The 16,289-nt window shown below is 55.8% G+C and overlaps 1 pseudogene; it reads left to right on the top strand.

Moving 5' to 3' along the window:
- Window positions 1–4,801: 4,801 nt before the first annotated feature.
- Window positions 4,802–6,364, top strand: LOC130034451 (histone H3.1-like; annotated as a pseudogene).
- Window positions 6,365–16,289: the final 9,925 nt, after the last annotated feature.

The following is a 16,289-nucleotide window of genomic DNA, read 5'->3' as shown; positions in this document are numbered from 1 at the left end:
TAGGGTCTGGAGGGGAGCCGCTGGCTGCAGGGAAGGGCTTCACCGTCCCTGTCCCCCCACCCCCACCCCAGGAACCATGGAGGCCCAGCCTTGGTGCTGTCTTGCTGCAGGCTGGCCCCTGGGGAGCCAGTGAGACTGGCCCTGGCTGGGCCTCCCTGGAAATCTCCGCAGCTGAGTGAGTATTGCAGAACTAGGAGAGCTGGTCAAGGTCCCTTCCCCAGAGATCCCGGACGCCCAGCCAGTGGGCATGCAGCAAGGCCACGGAACCTCCCCCATCTCACTGGGACGGCTTTGCCCGTACCATGGGCCTGATAGGCTCTTGGAACCATCCAGAACAAGTGAGGAGACTTCCAGAGAGAGTTCAGTGCTTTGCATGCAAGAGGCCCAGGTGTGATCCCCGGCACCAGGCAGAGAGCCAGGAGTCGCTGTCCCACCTACCTTCTGCCCCAGCACTGCCAGCTCGAGGCCAACCAGAGGACTGACAAGACAGGCCTCACTCACTCGGTGGAAAGTGTCCTGGCCCAGGGGAAACGAAACAGAAGCAACCCAGAGTGACAGACTGGGTGGCGGGACTCCAAGTTCCCTGCTTCCCGCAAAGGGTGGTCATCATGACTGACCAGTGTCACATTTCAAAGACCCTGCCGGGCTCCTTAGCACATGAGATGCCACGTAGCCATGGGTGGGGACTTGCCTCAGTGGAGTGAAGACAGAGTACAGGGGCTCAGGTAGGAGCCTGGAGGGCCCGGGACCCCCACCTTGCCTCCTGCCCCTTGGTAAGGGGCCTCTTTGCTGAAGAAGGCGCCTTTTCTTCCCTGAGCAGGGGTGGCTGAGAATTAATTGTTGTTGGATAAACAAGAGTGGCTGGCCGGCCCCTGGGACACGGGAGGCTCCTGAACCCAGCAAACAATAGAGCAGAGCGAGCCCTGAGGTCTGGGGGAGAGAGAAGTGGGTGGAGAGAAGTTCAGGGGCTCCCCGGAGGCTGGTGCCGAGGGAGCCTGTTTGGGGCCTCAGCTGACGGCAGAGCCTGGGCCGGGCCTGTGGTGGCCGTTTACCGAGGTAGCGGGGTTGCAGGGAAAGGAGGGTGGGCTGGCTGGTCGGGGTGCGCCCCTGCCCCTGGGGGGGCTCTGAGGAGCCACAGGGTACCTGGTGAGCGTGGCCCTTGGGTGTCGCCCCCTGCCCCCCGCTGTGTGTAAGGCACAGGGTGGCTTCCATACGGGCCTGCAGTCACCTGGGAGCAGACGGCTGGACTCCTGTTCGTCATCTGGAGGGATGCGTGGTCCTCCAGGTGATCAGGGAGTGGGACCTGGCACTGGTCTCCATGCACTGGGATTCCTCAGCCTACCCAGGTTTGGGGCCATAAGTACACTTCACCCCTCCTGGGGTCTGGGGGTAGGAGTTAAGGTGACAGAGAACCCAATGGCTGCAGGTGTCCCCCGGACACTCCAAACTTGGGTGCCAGCATGCATGCAGCCAGGCAGACAGATGTCGCCACCTGTGGCCTGCGGAGACATCCGGACTGGGCCCTTCCCTGTCTTGTTGCACACCAGCCCCTCCCCACCCTCCTCCCCTCTCTCTGCGTGATTCTGCCCCAGTGTGGAGGGGCTGCCCTCCCGACTTGGCTCTGGGCCAATCGGCAGACCCAGATGGGGGTATATATGGGAGGGGAGGGTGCATGTGTGAGTAGGTGTGTATGTGTGAATAGGTGTGTGGGAGTAGGTGCATGTGAGGTCTGTGTGCATAGGTGTGCATGTGAGAGGTGTGCCTGTGTGGAGGACACGTGTGAGTGGGTGCATGTGAGTAGGACTGAAAGTAGGTCTGCGTGTGAGGTGTGTGAGTCGGTGTGTACGTGTGAGTAGTGTGGGCCTCTCTGTGCTTTGCAGGCTCTGGAAACAGATGGCCCGGCTGCCCCCAGGACAAAGGCGTGAGTGAGCAAGGGGGCTCTGGTGGCCTCATCTCCCTCTGCCTTCCCAAGGGCGCTCTGCGGGCTCCGCCCCACAGTGATCGCCGGACTGTGTGCGACAGGGAGAGTGAACACGAGTGAGTGTGAGTCGGAGTGAGTTTGTGAGTGTGCAGGTGAGTAGGACTAAGCGGGTGCGAGTGTGACTGAGTGAGTGACTGTGTGAGAGTGAACGGGTGCGAGAATGTGGCTGTGACTGCGTCAGCGTATGGCTGTGCGTGTGTTCGTATGTATGAGTGTGCATGTGTACATATGCGTGAGTAGACGAGTGTGTGTGGATGTGTGAGTGTGGGTGATGTGTGTGGATGTGTGAGTGTGGCTGCGTGTGATTGTGTGCAAGAGCGTGTGGGAGTGCAGGTGAGTGTGTGAGTTCCCTGTGTGAGGGCCAGCACGCCAGTGTGAACGACTGAACATTACCCCAGTGGGAGTATTTGGGGGTGCTCCTCCTGTGGGCTGAGGGAAGGGGTGCCCCAGGCAGAGACTTGTGGGGAGACTTGGGGGCTGCCTGGGGTGCACAGTCCAGCTCCCCACGTGTTCTAGAGCTTAGCAGGGAGGTGCCGTTTCCCATTGTACAGTGAGGAAGCGGTGCCATGCCGAGAGAGGGTCGGTGGCTCCTGCCCCCACACCCGGGAAGGGGACGATGGCCTCCAGGAGACAGAGGGGAGGAATATTCTGGAAGCTGCTTCAGCCCTGGGATAGGTCCCGGAGCTCAGCCCAGCAGGCCAGCCCTGGTCTCTGGGCAGCCGCCCATGCAAGCGGCTGGGACAGTGGGGTCCCCACAGGTCGGCTCCGGGCAAGGCAGGTGCATCCGTGTGAAGCTACGTCGAATGCTGAGTAATCCCGGGGCCCCCACGGAAATGTCACGTTTCCCTGAGCGCGCTGGCCGGCCCCTCCGGGAGGGGCACCATAGAAATGTAAGCTAACAAGCCTTGCCCAGCCCGTTGGGGATACAAGGGCTTGGGAAAAGGTTTAAGAACAACAAGAGGCGGCTAAAAATGGCCCGGGCTGGGAGGGACATGCCTCCAGCTCACCTGCCCCTCAGGCCTGGAAACTCACCGACACCCAGAAGCGACAGTGCTGGGGAAAGTGGTGTAACTCTGGGGGCTGTGGAGGAGGAGAGAGTGTGTGTGGGCTGGGGGTGTGGGTGCGGGGTCAGAACGTCAGAGTGTGAGCCAGAGTCGGGATTCATCCCAACACTATCCCTGAGTGCTGCAAGGAAGGAGGGACGGAGGGAGGAAGGAGGGAGGAAGAAAGGTAGGAAGGACGAAAGGAACAGGAGGGAGGGAGGGAGGGGGGAGGGAGAAAGGAGGGAGGAAGGAAGGAACAAAGGAAGGGAGGGAAGGAGGAAGGAAGGAAGGAAGAAGGAAGGAAGGAAGGAAGGAAGGAAGGAAGGGGAGAGAGGAGGGAGGGAGAGGGAGGGAGGGAGGGAGGGAGGGAGGGAGGAAGGAAGGAAGGAAGGAAGGAAGGAAGGAAGGGAAGAAAGGGAGGGAGGGAAGGAAAAGGGAGGGAGGGAATGAGGGAGGGAAGGAGGGAGGGAGGGAGGGAGGGAGCGAGGGAGGCATCCCAGCAGCTGCATCCCTTCCCCTCCCCCTCCTCGGGTTCAGGAAGGACTCTTGCCCCTGCCCTTCCTCTCACTTCACCCTCGCCCCATCTCTGCACCCAGCCAGTCTTGATTGACTCCATGTCCAGCTCACATCTGTCCCCATCTTCTGAGAAACCCCAGTGTACTCAGGGCCACAGTGGTAGTACAGTAGGTAGGGCATTTGCCTTGCACATGACAGACCTGGATTCGATCCTCAGCATCCCATAGGGTCCCCCAGGCTCATCGGGAGTGACCCCTGAGTGCAGAGTCAGCCCTGAACACCACTGGGTGTGGCCCCAAAACCAAAAAGAGAGAGAAAAAAAGAAATCCTGGGGCTGGAGCGATAATACCAGCGGGTAGGCGTTTGCCTTGCACGCGGCCAACCCAAGTTCGATCCTCAGCATCCCATATGGTCCCCAAGCACTGCCAGGAGTAACTCCTGAGTGGAGAGCCAGGAGGAACCCCTGAGCATCGCCGGGTGTGACCACCACCCCCAAAAAAGAAAGAAATCCTAGTGTGCGGGCAGCACTGACCCACCACCCCACGTGCTCAGGGATCAGCTCGGAAGGGATCAGTAATATGCTCAGATGCCACCTTGCCTTCGAAGCTGTCCCTAAGAAATCTGAGTTTTTCCCTTCATGCGTAGGGGGTTGCATGGCGGGTCCCCCCAAAGGTCTGTCCATGGGTTCAAATCCCCAGAACCTGAGATTACAGCCTTTCTTGGAAAAAGATTTTGGTTTGCAGGATGACAGACCCGGCGGTACTGCTCCCAGCCCAGTGCATGGGGGCGCTCTTGTCAGTGCTCCGAGTACCATGGGCTGCCAGGGCTCATAGGGGCTCCCGTAGGCAGGGCACGTGCTCCAGCTCCCCCCCCCGTGCCCTCTCCCCAGTGCCCCCCTGCCCCCACACACAATGTTTATTTTTAATTTTGGGGTTTTGGGGGTCATACCTGGTGATGCTCAGGGATTATTGCCGGCTCTGTGCTCAGGAATCACTCTTGGCAGTGATCAGGGGACCACATGGGATGCTGGGAATCGAACTCTGGTCAGCCACGTGCAAGGCAAACACCCTACCCGCTGTGCTATCACTCCAGCCCCCATACACACAATGTTCGTGGCTCTTGAGCTCATCCTGCATGATCACAGTGGCCTTTAACCCACTGACAAACGTCCCTAGGACACACCCCGAGAAGGCTGCCAGGGGGCCTTGGGTCGGGGGACTCTGGAGAGCCCCTGGGTGGGAGGAGGCGAGGAGGGACCCCGATGTCCACGGTGGGTGTGATCCTGCCAGGTGGCTCCCTGGGTTCTAGGCTTCTGGACCCCGAGCATGGGAGCACCCCTGTTCATGCTGCTCTGAGCTAGTGGGGGGCGGGGGGGACTCAGGGGTAGGCTCTGCTGTGGCCGTGGGCTCTCACCTGTTGCTGGACCAAGGTCTCCTCACTGGAGACTGTTGTGTGTCCTTCTCCACCCTCTATTCAGACTCTCCAGATAGGGTACACAGAGCCCCTCAAGAGGGGCCCAGAATCCCCTGCAGGTAAGCCCAGAGGTCAATTTTACTTTCCGGTTTTCTTCCTATTGGAAGAAACTGAGCGATGATTGAATGGGGCCATTTTTACCAGTTCTTCTTGTGAAATCGTCGAAGATAGATTATGGGCGGGAAATACGAGGCAAGAGGGCACCGACGCCGGTTGAACCCCTCGCACTCTCCCGAACCCAGTTCAGCATCCGGTTCACCATCCTGCTCTGGATGACACGCGATTCAGCACGCCGAGCATGGAATTCCGTGTGGGATCCCTGCTGGAGCTCTGCGCACTGTAGGTCCTGCTGGACATCGCTGGTTGCTTTGCGGGATTGAGACAGTGGCGTCGGCGGGGTGAGGAGGCAGCATCACCACTTCCCCGGCTGGGCTGAGTCACAATACCACCGAGCATGGAACAGCAACAATAGCCCGTGAAATGATTTGTCCACTGCGGGACGCTGTCCGCCAACCACCGAGTGACTTGGGACTTGGCACAGGTGTTCGACCTGGCACAGATCCTATGTGATGAGATTTTGCTCTGCCAGCTGCTCGACAGCCTCCAGGTACACTCCATCCACCTCAAGGAGATCAACCTGAGGCCACAGATGCCCCAGGTGCTGCCCAGAGATGCGGGCTGGTGCGTGTTGTCAGTGTACAAATTGTTACAGCAGGCCGGTCACCAGGAGCTTACATTCGGTAGACTGGGAACACCTGCAGGGACGATTAGAGATCGCCCCAAAAGCCTCCATCTACCCCCCGGAAAGCCCAGCATGGCAGAGCCTGGCAAGCCACCCGCGACGTACCAAATATGCCAACAACAGTAGCTAAAATGGGTCTCATTTCCCTAACCCTGAAGGAGTCTCCAACTGAGTTGGGAAGAACAAGAGGGCTCGTACTAAGCAGACAGCGCACAAGTCAACAGGCGGGAAGGTGCCCCGAAAGCAGTTGGCCACCAAGGCGTCCCGCAAGAGCGCGCCAGCCACAGTTGGCATGAAGAAGCTGGGCCAGTAGCGGTGCTACCATGGCTGGCACTGTGTGAGATCCGTCGCTACTAGAAGTCCACTAAGCTGCTCATCCACCAGCTGCCATTCCAGCGGCTGGTGCGCGAGATCACGCAGGACTTCAAGACCCCCCTGCGCTCCCAGAGTTCAGCCATCATGGCGCTGCAGGAGGCATGCAAGGCCTACCTGGTGGGGCTCTTCGAGGACACCAACCTCTGTGCATTCCCCGCCAAGCGCGTCACCATCATGCCCAAGGACATCCAGCTGGTGTACTGCATCCGTGGAGAGAGAGCATCAAGTTTATGATACTAAAATCTCAGGGCTGGGACAAATGGAGACGCTACTGGTGCCTGTTCGAGCAATCGATGATTAATGGGATGACAGTGACAGTGACAGATTATGGGCCAGGATTTGCATGCTCGTGTCTCTCTCCACGGGTGTGAAAGAGAGCAGAGAGGGGGCACACTTGGGGTATCCTGCCCTCAGGTTTCCTGGCAAGTTTCTCTCCTCAGGAGTCCAGGCGTTTGCTGTCTGTCCAACGGCTGCTCCTTCAGCACTTAATTATACATTTCTCCTTTCCGCTCTGCTTATTTCTCACCGGCACCCCCAGAACTAAGCACCACACACCCCCCGCCCAGTCTAGAACCACTTTCCTCGCCTTTTCCAGCTTCTAGCAGCTACCCGTGGCTCCATGTCCTCTTCTCCATCCTCAAAGCCAGCTCCAAGTCCCCTCCGGAAGCCACGCCCACCCCCATCCCCGGGCCACGGGGCCAGACTGACCTCAGTAGACCCCCTCACACTCAAGATCCTCCACTTGGGCAAATCCCTTTGGCTGCGTTGGGAAGCTTCTGGAGATTAGACTGACGTGGTTGGGGGATCCTGCCCAGAGGTCAGAGCATTGACTGCTGTCCAGGAAGGGCTAGCTGGAGCAAGGGTTCCGCCAAGCCTCCCTGGCTGTTTCTACCCTGAATGGCACCAGCGCAGTCCATCCCAAGCTGCTCTCTGCAACAGGAAAGAGGCTCTTGAAATCTAATGCCAGATGCATGCTTAAAGTCGACTATAGACCAAACATGATTGCCACTCAATGCCTCTTTTACAAACCACAGCACCCAAAAGGAGAGAGAGAACAAAAGGGAGTGCCCTGCCACAGAGGCAGGGTGGGATGGGGGGGTGGGGGGGGTACTGGGATCAGTGGTGGTGTAGAATGGGCATTGGTGGAGGGATGGGTACTCGATCGTTGTATAACTGAAACCCAAGCACAAAAATTTGTAAGTCTGCAACTAATTAAAAAAAAAAGTCAAATAAAAATGGATCAAAGACCTCAAAAAAAAAATCTAATGCTGGAGAAAGTTCTAGAAGGTGCTCTCCACCTAGAGGTTCTCTGTCCCCAGCTCTGGGACACCTGCCCTGCAGCCCCAGGAAAATGCACTGTTCCCCGGGGCCTAAGTGGGAGCGAGAGACCAGGACACGGAGGTGCCAAGCGGTGGATGTGAGGGGGGGGGCAGGGCTCATTCCCGCCCTCTTCTCTGCCACTGGAACTGTCTCCTAGGAAGAGCAGAGCTGAGACGAAATGTTTCCATGAATTTCCTGCCGCCCACACACTCCATCCTAGGGCCCTCTGCTCTATGATGCTCCCCCAGTTGCCCCCCCGCCCACAGCCCGTTCTCTCACGTCACTGTCACAGTCTTTGGAAGGACCCACCACTGTTCTACCCATGGCAGCGATGAGGAAACTGAGGCAGGTCCTTCACCTGCCAAAGGTTCCGTCATAGTGGCAGTGTCTGTTGCACTTCTCTCTGCCCCGCTATGCCAAGACTGGAGGAACTGGAGCGCTGCCTCTTCTTGGCTAGTTCTGCAGTTAGATGGTCCAGAACATGGGCCGGGAGAAAGTAATACAGGAGGGGTGAGCCCCGAGTGAGAGTCAAGCACGTTTCTCAGAGTCTTCTGGGAGTCCCCCTCAGACTCCCCGTACTCTCCCCTCACATATGGGGGAGCCCAAGGGGTTGGGAGCCCCACCGGAAGGCTCCACCAACTGAATTTCCATACTGCTGACCCATTTTCCTGTCTTAAAATGAGACCAGAGGGACCAGAGAAATAATCTAAAAGTAAGGCACTTGCCTTGCATGTAGCCAACCCTAAGTGTGATCCCTGCACTGCATATGGTTCCCCTAAGCGTGGTCAGGAAGGACCCCTGAGCACAGAGCAAGGAGTAAACCCTGAGCACTGCAGGAAGAAGTGACAATGAAAAAACTCACGATAATAACACCCAGAGGAGAGCACCCTGCCCCCTCTAAGCCAGTGAGGTGCTCCAGGATTCCACCCCCGAGTTTCCGCATGCACCCAGGACGTGCTTGGATCTCCATTCAGATTCGACATCATCAGGGTTTTGGTTAAACACATTCATGTGTTGCTGCAGAGTAATTTTTCGAACTATTAAATAATTCATGCTGGCATTGTTTCTGCCTTCTTAAAAAAGATGCTAATTATTGCACAAGTGGTGGTGAAAATAAATGAGCTCCCGGCTCTACCATCCATCCCCTTCCTGATCTCACTGCGCCAAGTTTTTTTGGGGAGGGGCGGCGGTGACAGGCCTCTCTGAAAGCATCCCGTTCCATGGCAAACAGCATGACAGACAGCTCAGCCCTTGAAAAGCACCTCAGGTGGGGGAGCTAGCTCACGGGGCAGCCCACATGCCGGGCACGTGGAAGGCCCCGAGTTTGATCCCTGGCATCACATGCACACACACCCCCACCCCGCCTCAGCAGTGCCCAGTATGGCCCTTATATACATAATTACAGCTTCTATTTTCATGGCAAACATTTCTTTTTCAGGGGCCAGGGAGATGGCTCCAAGGGTCGGAGCACATGCTTTGCATGCTGAAGGTATAGACCAAATTCCTGCACGGCCTGGGACCCCGAGCACTCTAGGGAGCAACCTTGAGCACTGAACCAGGACTAGCCCAGAGCACATCATTCAAAAAGCCAAAACCAAAAAGAAAAAAATTCTTTTGCATGCTACTAAAACTCCACTGGGTGGGGGACTAGAGAGATAGTCCACCGGGCATGGCGCTTGCCTTGCTCACAGCCAACCTGGTGTTCAATTCCCAGCACCCCGTGTGATTCCCCCTAGCCCAGCCTGGAGTAATCTCTGAGCACAGAGGCTGGAGTAAGCCCTGAGCCCTGAGCTAGGCGTGGGTTTCCCCACTCCCCCAAAAAAAGTCACCCAAAAAACCCTCATCTGGGTGGAATACGTTGAGTTGTTCTGCTTCCTTGTTCTCTGCTCTCTTAGCCTTGATGCGCCCCCAGCCCCAGCCCACAGCCCAGGGGAAATCCCGGCAGCTGTCCTGAGTCTGAAGGAGACCCCAGGCCCCCAGAGGCAGGGCTATCTGGTCAGGTCGGCTCGGACCTCCGGGAGTTGGCGCAAAGGGTCGAGTACAGACTTGGCAGGCTGGAGCCCAGGTTCACTTGCTGACACCACATGGGTCCCCGGAGCACTGCATGAGCAAACCCCTCATCGCCCCTGGGTGTGACCCCCCACATAATAAATAAATGACTAAAATAAAATACTCTTGCTCTCTGGCAATTCCGTGTAGCCTCGGTAGCCTCAAAATCCCTCCCCAGAACAGGGGGCCGGCTTGGTGGGGCCCCCGTGGGCTTGCTGCTCTGAGAAAAGCCTGGCTCCCACATCCTGTGCTCTGTCAGAGCCGGATTCTCCCCCTGCCTTCTGCAGCAGTAGGTCCCAGGGTGGAAAGGCTCATCGGTTCAAGTCAGGCGACCCGGGTTCCCCTCTGCCTTGAGGTGAAAGCTAATTACACTGACATAACTTGCGGGGGAACTGGTGAAAAAGAACTTAGACCATGGCTGTAAATTGACTGGGGGGTGGGAATGGGTGGGGGGTCATTCTTGTCATCCCTAGGTACAGCCTAGTGACTGGTCCCGGCAGACACTGAGTAGACGCTGGAGTGAGACAGGGCGGCAGAGGTGACACGTGGCAGTGGACACACAGCCTCTAATGACCTTCAGATGGGGGAGAGCCGGCATGTGTCCAGGGCCGGGCAGAGATGTTTTCCACAGTCGGGTTTTTTTAAAATTTTTTAAATTAATTTATTTTTTATTAGTGAAACACCATGAGGTACAGTTGTAGACTTACAAATTTTTGTGCTGGGTCTCAGTTATACAATGATCAAGTACCCATCCCTTCACCAGTGCCCATTTTCCACCACCACAGTCGAGTTGTTTTAAAGCTATTGGGATTACAGCTGTTGGAAAAGCGCAACCCCAAATGATTTAAACAGGGCCAGGACGTAGCTCTGCAGGAAGGCTCTTGCCTTGCATGTGTGGGTGGGGTCCCGGATTCCGTCACCAGCACCGTGCAGGGGTGGAGCGGGGCAGGGGCTGGTGGGCTTCCACGGTGGAGAAGTTTCTCATCTCTGCAGTGGATCTTTGCCCTGAGTTTTCTCCCCTTCCTCTTGCCCAACATGGCGATGCCAGGGGCTGCTTCTACTTGGTGACGGGGTGTGCCAGAGACCCCTGTTTGCTGTGGCACCAGAGATCTCCTGGGCCGATGTAGGTGGATCACATCCCCATGACATCAGAGAGTCCTGCTCAGGGCCAAGTCTGAAGCTCTGCGGACTACGAGGGCACATAACCGGGTCCGGGTGCAGGAGACAGGGAGAACCGCAGGCCCACCAGGTGTGTTCTGAGACATGTTCTGAGCATGACGACGTAAGGCAGAAACCAGCCAGGCGGTGGGACCACGCCGGGCAGAGGGCGTGTCCTGCTGGGGACTCGAGGCCAGGCGCCAGCTGGAAGCCTGCTTCTGGACTGACTCCCTGCCACGGCAGCTGCCCACAAATGAGACGGCTTAGAAGAGCGGAACTTGCGCTTCCCTGGGGCCTGGCATCAAGCTGGGGATGGGGTCGGTTCCCCAGGGCTGCAGCTAGGAGGAGCCTTGGCAAACGCACTGGGCCCGGTCTCCACCCGGCGGACTCTCCGTCCCTGGGAAGGACCTGCCGCGGGACTTAGGATCATCTTCATCCAAAGGCAGGCAGCAAGGAGGCGCAGAGAGAAAGCCAGAGAAGGCCAGCCAGAGGCAAAGGCTGGAACTGAGCGCCCCATGGACCAAGATGCAAATCAGGCTTGCTTAAGGCCGCGGAGGCTCAGGGAGAGAAGGGCAGCCAGGGCCGGCTGCGTGTGGCGGGTCAGAGCTGACCCAGCACCTTCTTCAATAGGGACGGGGCATAAGGGGCACAGCTCTGCAGTAAAGCACGGGAGAGAACAGGCCTGTCCCGTGCAGGTCTCCGACAGCCCCCCCTGCAGGCTTGCTTGAGCGCAGATGGCCGAGGTCAGTGCTGTAGTAGACCAGGGGTCTGGGGTGGAAGTCAGTGCTGTAGACAATGGGTCTGGGGTCAGTGTTTCTCCCCCAGCGCCCAGGGGATGCTCAGGTTAAGGTGCCAACATCCAACTCTGGGAATCCTCCCTCTGCGCGTTTCCTCAGTTCCTGAAGCACCCCGGGTGCCTCGCACACAGTCAGTGCTCAATGAGTCCAAATTCCAGTGATTCAGGTTCAATTCAGAGTCTGGTCCCAGGACCACATTTTAAATCACACCATCTCCCACTCGTAAGTGACACCGTCCTTGTCTTCACCACGTTGCCCCAAAGGCCACATGTAGATGTGCATCTCTCGAAACAGCATGAGGTCCAGTTTTCCTCATCACTCACACAAGCTCAGATTCGGCGTGTGCACAGGAATGAGACTTTTCTGAGTCGTGCACGGGTGAGGAAATGAGTGTGCTCAAATGCAGACTGCCTTTCACTGCTCTGAGAGGGAGTAGTTTTCTGTGTCTGTTTTGAGCTCACACGCAGAAGGGCTTCCTGCTGGCTCTGTGCTTAGAATCTCTCCTGGTGGTGCTTGGGGTCCATATCACGGTGCCAGGGCTCCAGCGGGGGCGTGGTCACCTCCCAGCAAGCACCATCCCCCTTGCTGAACTGGCTCCCCCCTTCATGGTGTCTCCACTGCCTGGTGGTGGCCCTTTGAGACCGGCTTCTCACAGCCGCTCGCGAGAGGCACGCTAATGACCTTGGCTGATGACAGCCCCACAATATTGCTGCTGAAGACTCCGCACACCTCACTCTGGCTCTGCCATCAGAGAAAAGACGGTGACTCACACCTTTGCTTGTCCCTATGGACCAGAGGCAGCTCAGTGCCTCAAAGCCACTCAGACCCGCGCAGAGCGTGGCCACGACCGTATTCCTGGGAGCACTTAACACCTCAAGATTGGGAGTTTGACAAAAAAAAGTGTCTTGTGGCATGGATTTGGTGGAAATCAAACTGATTTGTCAGATTGAAATAAACAGGTGGGAAGGCTGGACTTATTCCATGGCAATGTTCCCCACTCCCTGTCCCCATCCATACCATCAGTTGGTATTAAGACTCTGAATTATACCTGAATCACTTAAGTGAAGACTCATTGAGCACCGTGTGCAAGGCACCCAGGGTGCTTCAGGTACTGAGGAAACGTGCAGTGAGGATTCCCAAAGTTGGGGCCAGAGCCCCAAGACAGTGGCATTCTAAGGGCACTTGCCTTGCACATGGCTGACCTGGGGCTGATCCCTGGCACCATATATGGTGGCCTGAGCCCTACTGGGAGTGATCTCTGAGCCAGGAATGAGCTAGGAGTCAGCCCTGAGCACCACGGGGTGTGGCCCCCCCCAAAACAAATAAAAAAAATAAAAATGTGATCCCGAGGCTGATGTGTAGACCAGGAGCCTGGGTTTGGAAGGAAGGCGGCAGCTTCCTGTGTGGCCACGGACAAGTCTCTCTGAGCCTGAGTTTCCGTAAGTATAAAGTGTGGGGGCGGTATTATGAATAAGTTCCTCAGAGACCTCTGTTTGTCTCTGGGAACTTCCCTGTAGCTGCCTTTGTAATACTGCCCAATAATCCAAATACCTACTGTGGCTCCTTTGGCCTTTGCAGGATGCCAGCGTCTCACCCCTCATATCAGTCTGTCTCCTTCCAAGAAATCTCACTCAATTCTGATGAAAAGCAGTTCCACTCTTGGCCTCTCTGCACACGAAGAACTTTCCCTTCCATCAAAGATTCATTAAGTGGTTTCATTCAGTGGACGCCCTGCCTAGCCTGGACATCACACGCAGGGCCTGGCAGAAGCTTATTCCTGACAGCAAGGGAGACCATTCAAATGGCTGGAGTGCACTCCTAGTATGCCCAAGACCCCGAGTCAAGCCTGCTGCTGGCACATACTAGGTGCTCAATGAAATACACGGTGATGAAATATTATTCAATAGTGCTGCCTAGAAACTGAAAGGGTACCTGCGAAGTCTTGGATCAATTAATTGAAATTGTCAGCATTTAACAGTGATCCTGTAACAAACTAAATGATTTCTTGGTTTATTACGGGTTATCACTCATTTATAAATATGGCCAGTTGGCTCCCACCCCAGGAGTGAATCGGAAGACATAGTCAGGAGTAAGCCCTGAACACTGTAGGATGTGAGCCCTCAAAGTAATAACAGCACTGTCCTGCTGTTGTTCATCGGTTTTGCTCAAGTGGGCACCAGTAATGTCTTCATTGTGAGACTGTTGTTACTGTTTTGGCATACTAAATACGTCACGGGTAGCTTGCCAGGCTTTGCCAAGCAGGCGAAATACTCTCGGTAGCTTGCCGGGCTCCCCGAGAGGGACAGAGGAATCAAACCTGGGTTGGCCACATGCCAGGCAAATGCCCTACCCGCTATGCTATTGCTCCAGCCCCCAAATAATAATAATAATAATAATAATAATAATAATGATAATTAATAATAATATTTTTAAAAATAAAATGAGAGCTCTTATTAGCACCTTCTGTGGGTTGGCCAACAGGCTTCCTCTTCCAGGTGCTCACAAAGGGTAATCTGGTCACTGACATACTCTTCTCATCTGGGGACAGACTTGTCTCAGTCAAGAGCTGCACTGTTAAAATGAGGTCACAGCTCTCCAGTCTGAATTAGAAAGGGAAACACATTTGTAAGAAATCCAAACCTGGGGATGTGGTTCAGTGGCGGAGTCCTGGCCTGGCACGTGTAGGGCTACAACGGCTTGAGGGGCGGCGAGTAGGGTGGCCCTACTTGGCCAGGCGGATCCAGCAGGGGCCTTCTTGGAGGCCTGAGCTGGTGCGTGACCACGGCTGTTACGACTCCCGGGTTCCCCACGGGAAAGACCATCATCTCCACAAAGAAGTGTGGCCCACAGGCCAGTGTTTGATATTCGGCTTTATTTTAGAAAAATATGCAACTTAAATACATATGACACTCTCTATACAAGACATAAACAACCGTTAGAGTTAACATTTTCTGTAAGCACTTAAGTACATTACCTCGTTAGAGCGAAGGGCTTCGTCAGAGACGCCACCGGCCAAGGGGGAGATGGCGCGTCCAGCGGGCAGGGAGCTGGCCCCCCACCGTGCAGCAAGCCGTGTCCCCGCCGGGCCCCTCTCGCACAGTTACTATTGCACCTCCCGTCAGACACGCTCAACCGCTCTGCACACACCCGAAGCTTTCCATTCCCCCTGCAACGCCTGTGGACCAGCCCCAGCAGCTGCATCTCACCACTGTGCTAAGCAGTACCCCGAGAAGCAAGAACCTCTCCTCCCTTTGAAAACCTCACAACGGATGCAGGAGCACTATTTGCAGCTCAATTTCCTTTTCCAAGTCTTCTGGAAAACGTTTGATGAGCTCAGAGTGAGCTCGATGGAGATGGTAGGAGGGAGAGAAACATTCCGGCACCCCCTCGAGGACTCCAGAGAGAGCCTCCTCGCCCTGCAGAGCCACCTGCGTTCCCCCTACCCAGGGTGGACCGAAACCCTTCCTGCCCCCGCCCCCCCCCCCCCCCCCCCACAGTGCTGCTGACACAGAGCCGGCCCTCCCTCTGGCCTCCTTCCAGAACCATCGCTGCCTTATCTATGGCTCATACAGTGAACAGTGAAGCGGGTCCTCATGGGTGGGCGTGAAGAAACAGTCACCAGGAGAGAATTCGATGCGGGGAGAACACACAACGGCAAGGCGGCGGAGGTAAATGCCAGCCAGAGGGAACAGTATGCAATCCACAGAAAGACCAGCTGCCGCTTAGCCTCACAGAGACGCCACCGGCCAAGGGGGAGAGGGCGCGCCCAGCGGGCAGGAGCTAGCCCGCCCCACCGTGCAGGGCGACACCCCCCAAGTCTGGACCCAAACCAAGGACACACTGATGTAGAGAAGTTAAGATGAAGCTGTTCAAGTAAAAGAAAACGTTGGCAGTAAGACACCGGTTCAAAGGGGCACAGATGAGAATGTTCAAGTCAAAGAAACATTGGCAATAAGACACCGGGTTCTAGGGGGTCCGGGGGAGCAGCGACAGGGAGAGGACCAGAGGAGGCTGTGTGCATTTTCAAGTGCTCAGGTAGGTTGGGTGCTGGATTCGAAATGCCTCCAGGGATTTCTAAAAGTTTTAAAAGTGTTGATTCTTGGTGACTCAGACATGGTAAAAATGGCTTTGATTTCATAATACCTGTTCAAGCTTTTATTCTTTTTTTTCGAAAAACAAGATTCTCTATGAAACTTTTTTTCGGCCATGGGAAACTCCTGCTAGTGGTTATTCTCAATGATGTCTTTTGCAATCTTACCTGGCTGAAGAATTTTTATGAAGTAGAAATTTTTATGAAGTAGAACTACAAAGCACATCTGCACCAAGATTGGATGGAAAGTAATGCACAGAGGTCTGTAAAGTTTTGTATGAAATCTGTACCCCACCCCCCAAAAAAACCTCATTGCAAATCATGCTTCCTTACCTCTTAATAATCTATTCAAGGCTTAAGGAATCAGAAAACTTTGAAGGTGCTGAAGCTAAACTTGCTTCTTTTCTTCCTTTTACTCACCGAAATAGTGCCGGTCATCATTCACGTTAGTAAGTGTAAGCGACAGAGCCCGCAAGAACCAGCAACAAGCAGTCTCCACAAGCAGAAGCTGGAATGCTCGAGGCCCCAAATGCTGGGACACTCAGGTCCTAACTGCTGGGACGCTCGCGGCCCTAGCTCCTCCTCTGCAGAGGCCTGTGTGAGGCAACCAGCAGTTCCGACGAGACCCTGGAGGGCTCCTGCAGGGCCCCAGCAGGGAGCAATCACGCCAACCTGGGCAGACACCACCATGCATGTCCCCAGGCTTCTGGGGCCTTCAGGTCTGAGAAAGGCCCTTTGTGAAACC

This window comes from Sorex fumeus, unplaced genomic scaffold, assembly GCF_029834395.1.
Source record: "Sorex fumeus unplaced genomic scaffold, SorFum_2.1 ptg000006l, whole genome shotgun sequence".
In the NCBI taxonomy this organism is placed as follows: Eukaryota; Metazoa; Chordata; class Mammalia; order Eulipotyphla; family Soricidae; genus Sorex; species Sorex fumeus.
The sequence above is the reverse complement of the archived record's forward strand: the minus strand, read 5'-3'. Positions and strand labels throughout refer to the sequence as shown.